We start from the raw sequence: 14,319 nt of genomic DNA, 5'->3' as shown, positions 1-14,319 counted from the left end.
TCATGCCACCGGCCTCGCGCCGTTCTCCCGCGGCCGTCAGCCTCGTCCTGCTCGCCACAGTAAACATGATGAATGGCGACTGTAGAACGCAAAAGCCGAATCCCGGACATTTTGTGCGATCTCGAAATCACGGGCAAACTCGTCACGGAGACTCACTAAGTTAGTAGCCTAACCTTCTTGTTGTTTTCAACTGTGCTCTCTAACCGGTAGGCGTGGCCTCCTAGGACAGCGAAGCAAGTGCATTCTGGGAGTTGTTGTCTTTCATCCACATAAGCCAAAAATACATTTTCTGGCTTTTCTCAGGCTAGAAAGCTCCAAATTAAAAAATTTCTTCACATTTCTTCTACATAAATGACCTATTTTAAATACACATTCATCTTCCCAGAGGTGAAGTACCCCTTTAAGTTTAAAGCTTCCAGCTCCCAAGCAACTCCATAGCAACCAAACTCGAGTACCCTAGCAACCGTTTTGTAAGACCTATATCTCTGTATCAGAACATCGTATAGAGATGAGGTTTGGCTCTTTTGACTCATGCTAGCAAACAGCACTTCCAACATGCTACACATGCTAGCAGTGAATAGCTACATGCTAATAGTGATTAGTTAAGTGTTAAATCATGCCAATTTCATGCTAAGAACTCTATAAAAACTCCATAGTAACCATCTGTGACAACTACCAGCCACCTAGTAACACCATATCAACCGCCCTGAACCTTAACAACCGCCTAGCAACACCATAGCAACCACCAGAACACCCTAGCAAACGCCTAGCAACCCCCTAGCAACACCATAGCAACCACCCAGAATACCCTAGCAACACCATAGCAACCACCCAGAATACCCTAGCAACCGCCTAGCAACACCATAGCAACCACCCAGAACACCCTAGCAACCGCCTAGCAACCACCCAGCAAACACCCAGAACACCCTAGCAACCACCCAGAATACCTTAGCAACCGCCTAGCAACACCCTAGCAACCACTCAGAACACCCTAGCAACCGCCTAGCAACCACTCAGAATACCTTAGCAACCACCCAGAATACCTTAGCAACCGCCTAGCAACACCCTAGCAACCACTCAGAACACCCTAGCAACCGCCTAGCAACCACCCAGAACACCCTAGCAACCACCCAGAATACCTTAGCAACCGCCTAGCAACACCCTAGCAACCACTCAGAACACCCTAGCAACCGCCTAGCAACCACCCAGAATACTCTAGCAACCACCTAGCAACAACATAGCAACCACCTAGAACACCCTAGCAACTGCCTAGCAACACCCTAGCAACCACCCAGAACACCCTAGCAACCGCCTAGCAACCACCCAGAATACCCTAGCAACCGCCTAGCAACACCATAGCAACCACCCAGAACACCCTAGCAACCGCCTAGCAACCACCCAGAATACTCTAGCAACCACCTAGCAACAACATAGCAACCACCTAGAACACCCTAGCAACTGCCTAGCAACACCCTAGCAACCACCCAGAACACCCTAGCAACCGCCTAGCAACCACCCAGAACACCCTAGCAACCGCCTAGCAACCACCCAAAACACCCTAGCAACCGCCTAGCAACACCATAGCAACCGCCTAGCAACCACCCAGAACACCCTAGTAACCACCCATAACACCCTAGCAACCGCCTATCAACAACCCAGAACACCCTAGCAACCACCCAAAATACCCTAGCAACCGCCTAGCAACCACCCAGAACACCCTAGTAACCACCCAAAATACCCTAGCAACCACCCAGAATACCCTAGCAACCACCCAAAACAGCCTAGCAACCACCCAAAAGACCCTAGCAACCGCCTAGCAACCACCCAGAACACCCTAGCAACCACCCAAAAGACCCTAGCAACCACCCAAAATATCCTAGAAACCGCCTAGCAACCACCCAGAACACCCTAGCAACCACCTAAAATACCCTAGCAACCGCCTAGCAACCACCCAAAAGACCCTAGCAACCACCCAAAAAATCCTAGCATCCGCCTAGCAACCACCCAGAACACCCTAGTAACCACCCAAAATACCCTAGCAACACCCTAGCAACCACCCAAAACATCCTATTAACCACTCATAACACCCTAGCAACCGCCTAGCAACCACCCAGAACATCCTAGCAACCGCCCAAAATACCCTAGCAACACCATAGCAACCACCCATAACATCCTAGCAACCAACTAGCAAAAAAGTTTCTGCTCCAAACTTTCTCAAGCCAACATAAAGTTTGTCTCGACGAACTTTCGCATCTAGTTACTGAAATCCTATTTAAACTTATTATTATTATTATTATTCTTCTGTGAAAAACTGTTGACTCAAACTCGTCCTAGAGCTTTAAAGTCCCCGTGAACCGGAAGTTGCAAACGACTTTTCTCCAGTGCTGTGACGTATTTCCCAGTGAAACGGAATATTGAACAGAGGGCAGGGTTTTACTCTAGCGCTCCTCCTCTCCATCTCTGCTCATAGCAGACTAACGGTTTGAGGGGAGTGGTTAAGCGTTGCCCAAACCAATTCCTCAAACCTACGTCATCAGAGAAGGTCCTCCAATGCAGAGGGGAGGGGCATTTTCAGATTTTGATTAAAGATTACCATGGTAAAAAAAATTTTTTTTAAAGCCCATGTTGCAGGTTAGAGTACCCAGTAAGCCAATGTATAGAAAAATAATGTAGGAACTAGATTTAAATATAAACATATACTTATAAAACGCTATTTAGGCCTCTGGAGTCGTTTTTGTGAGAAATTTTTACTTCCGCATTTGAAAATCACTTAACCGCCGAACCTGAAGTGACGTCACATGAGGTAGAGCGGTCAAAGTAAACAATAGGAAAGCAATGGATCGCAATGACTGCTCGGAAAGCTGGGGGAATTGTAGCCTAAATGTTTACTCGTATGATATATATATAATTGATATATATTATGATATCATATAATTATGAGCCTGATATGAAGCCAAGTGAGCAGGACAGGCCAGGGTTAGACAGAACAACGGTGAGTTGTGGACGGTGTGAGGAGAACAGGGCGAGAGAACAGTGTTAGCTTATAGATGTAGCTAACGTTATTCACGTTAGCCGACGATATGTATAACACTATGCTCAGATCACAATACTGTACAGATTATTATCATCATGTATCAGGCAATAGCAAAGCTAGTACTTAGACCCTTACCTGCATGTGTTGTGTGTGTCAGCCATTAGGAGACAGTTTCCAGAGGAAGAGGGACTTTATAAAGGCTTTGAATTGACCCATTTGGTGACGATGAATAAAAAAAATGATCACAATCACAACTGTCTTACTGTATAAAAACTTTATATGTAGAAACAGCCAACACAAATATTAAAGTCGGTTTGTACAGATTGAAAATGAATTATAGAACATAATATTATATTTATAATAATAGTGTCGGCCTCAGACTAATAACAAACACATAAATGCATTACATTACAAGTTTATGTAGGATATGTTAATGAATTAAATTAAGACAAGGCACATTTTGTAAAACTGATGTACAATAAGTGATCTCTGACGGATCCGTGAGCGTCATGTTTCCCACTGGCGGCCGAACCACATGCTGGCGGCGGACCGTCACCGGGCGACCCGATGAAGGAGCTGGGACAGTGTGCACATATCGCCGGGATTATAATCATCCGGTCTATAGTGAACGCTACACACTACCGCGTTATTCAAAGCAGAAGCAGAAGTGAAGTCCCGTCTCTTACCCTGCACAAAACGCACACAGGCACGGAAGATCGCACCGTCCTTTTTCTTATTCGGAAACTGTGGACTCGATATCCTGACAGGCCATAATTCACAATCATTTACCACGACGATGATTAATTGAAATACAATAAGCACAGAAAACACACTGAATCATGACCGCTCCAACTGAATACCAACCTATCTCTGCACTGAGCGCGAACGCAGAGCCAAACGATTACCTCATGTGACGTCATATGACGCGATGGTGGAAAAACAACACGGTCAAGGAAACTGTCACGTTTTCTATTAAATTTGTGCCCTTATGTCTTGCAAAACAATTTTTAATCCTGCATTTACTTTTCATATGGTATTTTCACACAAGGTTATATTAATAAAAAAAAATAAAAAAAAACCTGTAACATGGGCTTTAAATATTTTCTTGCACGGATTAATTGTTCACCACAAAACTATTAATATGCGCTAACAAAGTAAATAGGGTCAATTTTGATTTCATGGGGACTTTAACTCTACATACTCCAAACTCGGCTCAGACACTCAAACTGATCTGAAGTTAGTTGCTATATCTTTTTAGACTGATCGGACTTACGGTTTTCCTAAAAATGACGATCAAAACTCGGAAAAACTCCCATTGACTTACACTGGGGAGTTCTAAAAAATTCAAATCCAGATTCAAACTCACCAACCGACGAAAATTCAAATCTAAATACCTTGTAGGGTTGCCACCTTTGATTTGTGAAAAACCTGGACACTCAGATTTTTTTTTTTTTGGGGGGGGGGGGGGGGGGGTTGCATGATTTTCCAGCGCTGTTTTTCCTTTATATTTAACTTAAAATTTTAACTGTAAAAAAAAATAATCTTGCAAATAAGTGTATTGTGATTGTCAAAACATTTTAGTAGCTAAACTGAATTGTATTAGGTTTAGTGACAACATGTTACAATGTTTATATGGTACAATTTCTGGTAAGATACGTTTTATATTATTGCTTGAAACAAATTTCAGGATTTCAATTCAGTTCAATTCTTGTGACTTGATTTAATTGACTGATTTGGATAAATATTAGGTACACAAGATAGGCATTAATTTTTCTCAAGAAAAAAATCTCACCTTATGCTGTAAACAGAGCCTTATCAATTGGTAGTATTAGGTTAAAAATAACTTTATTTAACAATATAATGCGTTTTTTTATTATAATAACAACTTTATTTAATGATAAGTAAATATAATAAATATGTAAGTAGCCTACACATGTTAAGCAAAATACTCTCTATAGCTCTTTTTTTCTAGCTAACTAACGTGCTAGCCTATTATGGTCATCAAATGGCTTTCCTGAGGTAATGTTATGTGACAATTGTTCTCCAGCTGTTTTATTGACCCTTTCCGCGGTTGAAAAACACTGATTGATCGATATTATGTATGATGAATATACATTTCGGTAAGTTGTACGTTTTATTTTAACATTTTTCATTCGTGTTTATTTACTATTAGCTAGAGGTGATCAGTTCACGTGCCGCTAGGGATCTTTCACGTCACATTTACAAATGCCAAAACGGTGTTTATTGTTTGAATTTCGTAATAAAATTGACAGAATCTGAGAGCTAAGATTTTTTTTATATCATAAGTAACCTGCTCTGTCTAGTCTGTCGGTCTCCGTGTCCTCTTTGCTTCGCGATTTTTCTGTGCGTGAGAAGGGTTTGCGCGTGGCAGCTCTGCAGTAACAGTGACAGTAGAAGGAAACGGTTTGAAACCAGGACATTCTACTTTAGAAGAACATTTTAACAAAAAACCGGGACAATTCGTGCCCCGGGAAAGAATATACATTTTCCGGGACTGTCGCTCAAAAAAGAGAACAATCCCTGGAAAACCGGGACGGGTGGCAACCCTAATACCTTGAAGACTAAACCAAACTGCCGTTCTATACTATATTAGCCAATGAGACTCATTTAAACTAATGAACTCTAAACTCATACACTTATAAACTAATTAACTTATAAACTCATGAATTCATAGACTTATGAACTCTTTAACTCATAAATGAATAAACTCTGAACTCTTAAACTCATTTAAACTTATAAAGTCTAAACTCATTTAAACTTACAAACTCTAAACTCGTTTAAAACTTATAAACTCTAAACTCAAAAACTCTTACACTTATAAACTCATCAATTTATACACTTATAAACTCTAAACTCATAAACTCTGAGTGTGTGTGTGTGTGTGTGTGTGTGTGAACACACACACACACACACACACACCCATACACACACACACACTCTAAACTCATTTAAACTTGTAAACTCAAAACTCGTAAACTACTTTAAACTTCAAACCACTTTAAACTTAAGTTTAAAGCTTCCAGCTCCCAAGCAACTCCATAGCAACCAAACTTGAGTACCCTAGCAACCGTTTTGCAAGACCTATATCTCTGTATCAGAACATCGTATAGAGATGAGGTTTGGCTCTTTTGACTCATGCTAGCAAACAGCACTTCCAACATGCTACACATGCTAGCAGTGAATAGCTACATGCTAATAGCGATTAGTTAAGTGCTAAATAATGCCAAGATCATGCTAAGAACTCTATAAAAACTCCATAGTAACCATCTGTGACAACTACCAACCACCCAGTAACACCATATCAACCGCCCTGAATACCTTAGCTACCGCCTAGCAACACCCTAGCAACCGCCTAGCAACCACCCAGAATACCCTAGCAACCGCCTAGCAACACCATAGCAACCACCCAGAACACCCTAGCAACCGCCTAGCAACCACCCAGAACACCCTAGCAACCGCCTAGCAACCGCCTAGCAACCACCCAGAATACCCTAGCAACCACCTAGCAACACCATAGCAACCACCCAGAACACCCTAGCAACCGCCTAGCAACCACCCAGAAAACCCTAGCAACCGCCTAGCAACACCATAGCAACCACCCAGAACACCCTAGCAACCGCCTAGCAACATCCTAGCAACCACCCAAAATACCTTAGCAACCGCCTAGCAACACCATAGCAACCACCCAGAACACCCTAGCAACCACCCAAAATACCTTAGCAACCACCCAAAACACCCTAGCAACCGCCTAGCAACCACCCAAAATACCCTAGCAACCGCTTAGCAACACCCTAGCAACCACCCAGAACACCCTAGCAACTGCCTAGCAACACCTAGCAACCACCCAAAATACCCTAGCAACCGCTTAGCAACACCCTAGCAACCACCCAGAACACCCTAGAAACCGCCTAGCAACCACCCAAAATACCTTAGCAACTGCCTAGCAACACCATAGCAACCACCCAGAACACCCTAGCAACCACCCAAAATACCTTAGCAACCACCTAGCAACACAATAGCAACCACCCAAAACACCCTAGCAACCGCCTAGCAACCACCGAGAACACCTTAGCAACCCACTAGAAAACCCCCAACAACTTTTTAACTTTAAACTACCTAATTTAAACTTTAAACTACTTTAAACTTCAAACTAATTTAAACTTCAAGCTAATTTAAACTTCAAACTAATTTAAACTTTAAACTTCAAACTAATTTAAACTTTAAACTACTTTAAACTTTAAACTAATTTAAACTTTAAACTACTTTAAACTTCAAACTAATTTAAACTTTAAACTACTTTAAACTTTAAACTAATTTAAACTCCAAACTATTTTAAACTTCTTTAAACTTTCTGGTCCGGCTTTCTCAAGCCAACTTAAAGTTTGTCTCGATGAACTTTTTAATCTAGTTATTCTTATTCTTCTGACCCAAAATTTATCAACTCTAACTCCTCCTAGAGCTTTAACTCTACAAACTCCAAACTCGGGTCAGACCTTCAGACTGTTCTGACTCGAGTTGCTATATCTTTTCAGACTGATTTGACTTTCAGTTTTCTTAAAAATTAATATTAAAAACCATAAAAATCCCATAGACTTACATTGCAGAGTGCTCAAATTGAGCCAAGACTACGGTGGCCCATTAGTGTACAAGCCAAAAACTCAAATCTAAACTCCCTGAAGCCCTAGATTCAATTAAATCTTCAAACTTGATCTATCTATCTATCTATCTATCTATCTATCTATCTATCTATCTATCTATCTATCTATCTATCTATCTATCTATCTATCTATCTTCAAACTTTATCTATCTATCTATCTATCTATCTATCTATCTATCTATCTATCTATCTTCAAACTTTATCTATCTATCTATCTATCTATCTATCTATCTATCTATCTATCTATCTATCTATCTATCTATCTATCTATCTATCTATCTATCTATCTATCTATCTATCTATCTATCTATCTATCTTCAAACTTTATCTATCTATCTATCTATCTATCTCTTTCTAACTAATCTATCTTTCTTTTTAACTAAATAATCCATCTTTCTTTCTTTTTAACTAACTAATCCATCTTTCTTTCTTTCTAACTAATCCATCTTTTTTCTTTCTAACTAATATATCTGTCTTTCTTTCATTCTAACTAATCTATCTATCTATCTATCTATCTATCTATCTATCTATCTATCTATCTATCTATCTATCTATCTATCTATCTATCTATCTATCTATCTATCTATCTATCTATCTATCTATCTATCTCTTTCTAACTAATCTATCTCTCTTTTTAACTAAATAATCCATCTTTCCTTCTTTTTAACTAACTAATCCATCTTTCTTTCTAACTAATCCATCTTTTTTCTTTCTAACTAATATATCTGTCTTTCTTTCATTCTAACTAATCTATCTATCTATCTATCTATCTATCTATCTATCTATCTATCTATCTATCTATCTATCTATCTATCTATCTATATTCAAACCTTATCTATCTATCTATCTATCTATCTATCTATCTATCTATCTATCTATCTATCTATCTATCTATCTATCTATCTATCTATCTCTTTATAACTAATCTATCTTTCTTTTTAACTAAATAATCCATCTTTCTTTGTTTTTAACTAACTAATCCATCTTTCTTTCTTTCTAACTAATCCATCTTTTTCTTTCTAACTAATATATCTTTCTTTCTTTCTTTCTTTCTTTCTTTCTTTCTTTCTTTCTTTCTTTCTTTCTTTCTTTCTTTCTAACTAATCTTTCTTTCTCTCTCACTAATCTATCTTTCTTTCTAACTAATTAGTCTTTCTTTCATTCTAACTAATCAGTCTTTCTTTCTAACTAATATTTTTTCTTTCTCTCTTACTAATCTTTCTTTCTCTAATTTATCTCTTTCTAACTAATCTATCTTTCTTTTTAACTAAATAATCCATCTTTCTTTCTTTTTAACTAACTAATCCATCTTTCTTTCTTTCATTCTAACTAATCTTTCTTTCTCTCTCACTAATCTATCTTTCTTTCTAACTAATTAGTCTTTCTTTCATTCTAACTAATCAGTCTTTCTTTCTTTCTTTCTTTCTTTCGTTCTAACTAATATTTTTTCTTTCTCTCTTACTAATCTATCTTTCTTTCTACCTAATCTTTCTTTCTTTCTTTCTTTCTTTCTTTCTTTCTTTCTAACTAATCTTTCTTTTTTCTTTATTTCTTTCTAACTAATATTTATTTTTTCTTTCTTACTTTTCTTTCTTTCTATCTTTCTTTCTTTCTAACTAATCAGTCTTTTTCTTTCGTTCTCTCTTTCTAACTAATCTTTCTTTCTAACTAATCTTTCTTTTTAACTTATCTTTCTTTCTTTCTTTCTAATCTATCTTTCTTTTTCTCCCTAACTAATATTTTTTCTTTCTTTCTAATCTTTCTTTCTTTTTTCTTTCTAACTAATCTATCTTTCTTTCATTCTAACTAATCTATCTATCTTTCTTTCTAACTAATATATCTTTCTATCTAATCTTTCTTTCTCATTAATCTATCTTTCTTTCTAACTAGTCTTTCTTTCTTTCATTCTAACTAATCAGTCTTTCTTTCTCTAACTAATCCACCATTCTGTCTTTCTTTCTTTCTTTCTTTCTTTCTTTCTTTCTTTCTTTCTTTCTTTCTTTCTTTCTTTCTTTCTTTCTTTCTTTCTAATCCACCATTCTTTCTTTCTTTCTAACTAATCTTTCTTTCTTTCTTTCTTTCTCTTTCTAATCCACCATTCTTTCTTACTTTCCTTCCTTCCTTCCTTCCTTCCTTCCTTCCTTTCTTTCTTTCTTTCTTACTAATCTTTCTTTCTTTTTTCTTTCTTTCTTTCTTTCTTTCTAACTAATATTTCTTTTTTTCTTTCTTTCTTTTCTTTCTTTCTATTTTCTTTCTTTCTTTTCTTTCTTTCTATTTTCTTTCTTTCTTTCTTTCTTTCTTTCTTTCTTTCTAACTAATCTGTCTTTTTCTTTCGTTCTCTCTTTCTTTCTAATCTATCTTTCTAACTAATCTTTCTTTTTAACTTATCTTTCTTTCTTTCTAATCTATCTTTTTCTCCCTAACTAATCTATCTTTCTAACTAATCTTTCTTTTTAACTTCTTTCTTTTTCTAATCTATCTTTTTCTCCCTAACTAATCTTTTTTCTTTCTAACTAATCTTTCTTTCTTTTTCTTTTTTTCTAACTAATCTATCTTTCTTTCTCTTTCTTTCTAACTAATCAATCTTTTTTCTTTCTCTCTCACTAATCTATCTTTCTTTCTAACTAATTAGTCTTTCTTTCATTCTAACTAATCAGTCTTTCTTTCTTTCTTTCTTTCTAACTAATCCATTCTTTCTTTCTTTCTTTCAAATCCACCTTTCTTTCTTTCTTTCTTTCTTTCTCTTTCTTATTTCTTTCTTATTTCTTTCTTATCTTTCTTACAACTAATCTTTCTTTTATCTTTCTTTATTACTAATCTTTCTTTTTTCTAACTAATCTTTATTTCTTATCTTTCCTTTTTCTTTATTTTTTTCTTCTTTCTTTTCTTTCTTACAACTAATGTTAATTTTTTTCTTTCTTTCTTACTAAACTTTGTTTTTTCTTTCTTTTCTTTCAAACTAATCTTTCTTTGTCTTTCTTTCTAATCTTTTTTCTTTCTTTCTTTCTTTCTTTCTTTCTTTCTTACTAATCTTTATTTTTTCTTTCTTTCTTACTAATCTTTATTTTTTCTTTCTAACTAATCTTTTTTTTCTTTATTTCTTTCTTTCTTTCTTTCTAAATAATCTATCTTTCTTTCTAACTAATCCATCTTTCTTTCTAACTAATCCATATTTATTTATTTATTTATTTCTAACTATCTAATCCAGCTTTCTTTCTTATCTTTCTTTCTAACTAATACATCTTTCTTTCTTTCTTTCTTTCTAACTAATCTTTATGTCTTTCTTTCTTTCTTTCTAACTAATCTATCTTTCTATCTAATCCATCTTTCTTTCTTTCTAACTAATATATATTTCATTCTAACTAATCTATCTTTCTATCTAATCTATCTTTCTTTCTTTCTTTCTTTCTAACTAATCCATCTTTCTTTCTTTCTAACTAATCTATCTTTCTTTCTTTCTAACTAATCTATCTTTCTTTTTTAACTAATATATCTCTCTTTCTTTCTTTCTAACTAATCCATCTTTCTTTCTTTCTAACTAACCATTTCTTTCTTTCTTTCTTTCTTTCTTTCTTTCTTTCTTTCTTTCTTTCTAACTAATATATCTTTCTTTCTTTCATTCTAACTAAACTATCTTTCTTTCTTTCTTCTTCTTTCTTCTTTTCTTCTTTATTTTTAACAAATCCATCTTTCTTTCTTTCTAACTAATCCATCTTTCTTTATAACTAACTAATCCTTCTTTCTTTCTTTCTTTCTTTCTTTCTTTCTTTCTAATAGGGCTGTACTCAACCAAAGAAAATCTTGGTCGACCGAAGTCCTGAAATTTTCGACTAGAAATCGACTAAAATCGACTAAAAATGACGTTAGAAAAAAACCCCGTTAAATTAATTAGATGCGCACTTTGCGCAGGACTTGGTAGCCTTGTTGTCCGCCTAAATGAATTATAAATAAACATAAACAACTAGTAGGCTATTTGCAGTATATTAAATCGTTTTTGACCTAATTATTTTGCACTGAAATGAGTCTGACACTCGAGTTTGTCAGCTCTGACGGCGCTGCATCACGTGCACCTGCGCAATATCATAGCTTATGATTTCCGAAAATAGTACTATGTTGTCAACTAGTGATATCATCACAAGAACTGTTGAGGAATATGCAACATAATTTAGACAATTATTTTTGTCATATGTTATAATAAGTTATAACTGTCAGACGCTATCATTTCACCGTGCATGTCCTCGCACCGAGCGAGGCTGAACATGAGCTCAGCGTCGCAGCTGAGACACGAATAGACTATTAATATTAAATTAAAGCTTTTACTCTTAATAAACACAAAAGGCACGTCCACTTTAATAAAAAAATAATATTTATTAAACAAACCAGATCAAGAGCAGAAACGAAATAAAGTGCATAACTGAAAAATAAAGCATCCTAGGCTCAAAACTAACACACCAACAGCACAGCACAATTGCGCATTAGGCTCCAAATAAAAAATAAAAAAGTTAGGTTATCACACTAAAACATTGAAATATGCTAATTCTAATATGTTCATATAGCCTACTCAAAACAGACAGGGCAAGCTAACGCAGACAAGTGAGCTTAACGTTACCACTTTTAGATGATATGTCATGTTTGTCGTCAAGCTGTGGAAAACTGTTGCTTGCAAACTTTGCATTCGACCTTTTTCATGTTATCAATTTTAACAAAATGCTGCCACACTGTCGATTTCTTTGTTGTTGACATGTTAGAAGAGGACTGACTATTAAACGCTCTCACAATTAAATAAATAATATTCAGCATCAAACCTTCTATGCTCGACGCTCTTTCTTGGGTTGGACTAATCCAAAAAAGGTGAAAACAAGGGGGGTGTTTTGAAGACAGACTGTTACAGTGAAACAAGGGTACTCTGAAAACACCCCCATTAGCAGTTAGTGCTTTCCACCTGATGAAATGAGCGCGCCTCAGCGCGGCAAAACTGATGAAATAAACGCGGCAGAAAATCGACCAATCAGAATTTTGGTCGAACCAGAACGTATCGACCAACTAATCGACTAATCGACTAGGGCAGTACAGCCCTACTTTCTAATTAATCCATCTTTCTTTCTTTCTAACTAATCTATCTTACTTTCTTTCTTTCTAACTAATCCATCGTTCTTTCTTTCTATCTGTCTTTCTAACTAACTAATCCACCTTTCTTTCTTTCTTTCTTCCTACCTAATCTTTTCTCTTTCTTTCTTTCTTTCTTTCTTTCTTTCTTTCTTTCTTTCTTTCTTTCTTTCTTTTTTTCTTTCTACCTAATCTTTTTCTTTCTTTCTTTCTTTCTTTCTTTCTTTCTTTCTTTCTTTCTTTCTTTCTTTCTTTCTTTCTACCTAATCTGTCTTTCTTTCTTTCTAACTTTTCTTTCTTTCTTTCTTTCTTTCTTTCTTTCTTTCTTTCTTTCTTTCTTTCTTTCTTTCTAACTAATTTGTCTTTCTTTCTTCCTTTCTTTCATTCTTTCTAACTAACTAATCTTTCTTTCTAATCTCTTTTTAACTAATCTTTCTTTTTAACTTATCTTTCTTTCTTTCTAACTAGTCTATCTTTCTTTTTCTTTCTTTTTCTTTCTTTCTAACTAATCTTACTTTCTTTTTCTTTCTAACTAATCTTTCTTTCTTTCTTTCTAATATTTCTTTCTTTCTAACTAATTTTTCTTTCTTTTTCTTTCTAACTAATCTTTTTTCTTTCTTTCTAACTATTCTTTCTTTCTACCTCATTTATCAATCAAAATTTAAACTACTTTAAACTTCAAACTACTTCAAACTTCTAACTTCTTTAAACTTATAACTACTTTTAACTTCTTCAAACTCTCTGGTCCGGCTTTCTCAAGCCAACTTAAAGTTTGTCTCAACAAACTTTTTTTTCTAGTTACTGTTAAAATCACACATTTAAATACTGCTGATTCTATTGATACCAAAAGTTGAATGAATATCTGATAACAATATGTGTTTAAATATTTAAGAGATGTGATTTTGTGGTATCAGCATTTAAAACCAAACATCAATGATGCATTTTTATGATTTTAATAATTAGAACTAAAATGTGGCTTTCATGTATTGACAGAAATTCTCATAATAAGCAGTAGAATGATTGAAATGATTGAGCATTAAGACACGTATTGATCAATTGATGTCTCTTTGAAAAAGAATAAAATGGAGGTTGAGCTTTAATCTAAGTCTTATAAAGCAATATGATTACTTTGTATATGATTAATATGAATAACCATATTCCCTCTGATCCAATATGTAATCAGTTCATGTCTACAGAAGCCAAATCAGATATGGTGACATGTCAATAATATCAAACCCTCAACAGTGTTGTGTCAGGATTTTGGCTCTGTGAACAGCAGAGACATCTCTAAATAACCTCTGTGTTGGAGGATTTCTGCATGTGTTAGCAGTGGATGCAGGATCACTTTCTCTTGACATGATAATCATACTCTTCATGTCTGTTGATTTCCACAGATAGTCCCAAGACCAGGAGCGACTTTCTTCAATGTAAGTCAGAAAACAGCAGAGACATCTCTAAATATCTTCTGTGTTGGAGGATTTCTGCATGTGTTAGCAATGGA

At 35.4% G+C, this 14,319-nt stretch overlaps 1 protein-coding gene across 1 annotated transcript in view; it reads left to right on the top strand.

Annotated features, from left to right (window-relative positions):
• LOC308700528 (thyroglobulin-like) overlaps positions 1-14,319 on the top strand; it is a 467,177-nt gene that overhangs the window by 451,831 nt on the left and 1,027 nt on the right. The gene's annotated exons all lie outside the window — the stretch shown is intronic.

This window comes from Scardinius erythrophthalmus, assembly GCF_964197995.2.
Source record: "Scardinius erythrophthalmus genome assembly, chromosome: 13".
In the NCBI taxonomy this organism is placed as follows: domain Eukaryota; kingdom Metazoa; phylum Chordata; class Actinopteri; order Cypriniformes; family Leuciscidae; genus Scardinius; species Scardinius erythrophthalmus.
The sequence above is the reverse complement of the archived record's forward strand: the minus strand, read 5'-3'. Positions and strand labels throughout refer to the sequence as shown.